The sequence below is a fragment of the Rattus rattus genome, chromosome 6 (genome assembly GCF_011064425.1).
Source record: "Rattus rattus isolate New Zealand chromosome 6, Rrattus_CSIRO_v1, whole genome shotgun sequence".
NCBI classification, from domain to species: Eukaryota; Metazoa; Chordata; class Mammalia; order Rodentia; family Muridae; genus Rattus; species Rattus rattus.
In genome coordinates, this window is record NC_046159.1 from 37,748,356 (window position 1) to 37,749,503 (window position 1,148).

Sequence of the window (1,148 nt, forward strand, 5' to 3'; positions counted from 1 at the left end):
AATCTATAATATTTAATTTACATAAACAGACACTTCGAAATCTTTTGCAAGGTAGAAGTGAGAGAATTGGGATAGGAAGATCTGATTAATTATTAGAGGTGTGTAATGATCAGATTGTACAGTGACTATACATTTAATAGAAAACTAAACCAATATCATTTTGCAATTATTAAAAATAAAACAAAAACAACAACAACCAAAAATAAGACTTGCTTCTCTTACAGGGAACCTGAGTTAACGGCTACCTGTAACTTCAGCTCCTGGTGATCCTGACACTTTTACCTGCTCCATCAGTGCTTTGAGGTACCTGTGCAAACATGCTAATACATACATAAGTGAAACTAAAATGTCCTTGAAATACAAGAAAAACAATTTAACCGATTTCTAAGTACCAATGAAAGCACCTTTTAAAACTTCAGTAAATATCTCAGAGCATTCCCAAATCTGAAAGACACACAATTGCGTTTCTTTCTCCTATTTATATAAGCTATTGAGGAACTTAAAACATGTGAAAGAAGATAATATAATAAAGAGGCAAACAAATGCAAAGCACTTTTTTGCTTTCCAATTTCACATAACTCTCATTAAGACCTGATTCAAAATTTACAGAAAATAGTCGCAGCTGCTCTTGCAGAGGGCATTGTAGACATAGCTACTGGCCAATGTGTGTGGTCAAAATAGGAGGCTAATACTTACACTCATAATTCTGACTCTCTGAACATATGAATGATCTGTAGCCTAACATGTCTTGATTACAGCAGCACCTGAGACCACCATAGTTACCTGCACAGGTAAGGTCCAAATGGACTTTCAGGATAGGAAGCAAGCCAGAGACAGGAAGGACTGTGGATTAAGTGTGAATTAACTTGAGTCAGAAGGGTAGGCTGGAAAAGGAGGAACTAAATTGAAGACTAGTACCATGGAGCCTAGACTAGACAAGGAGCTAACCTGCGAGATGAACAGCAGCAGTCCAGTGCTGTGCAGGTCTAGCAGTGCGAACTTTGTAAGATGACCCTAGTCAGCATCAAATGTAAGAGTGAGAATCAAGCTCTCCTGTGACATACCAGTTATAGGATAGGCACCACTAAGGAAGATATAATGGTCTCAAGCACTGCCACCCCAGGACTTATTTGGTGTCAGGGGCTGTG

At 38.3% G+C, this 1,148-nt stretch overlaps 1 pseudogene; it reads left to right on the forward strand.

The window, feature by feature from the left end:
• Positions 1–635: 635 nt before the first annotated feature.
• LOC116904776 lies at positions 636–746 on the forward strand (annotated as a pseudogene).
• Positions 747–1,148: the final 402 nt, after the last annotated feature.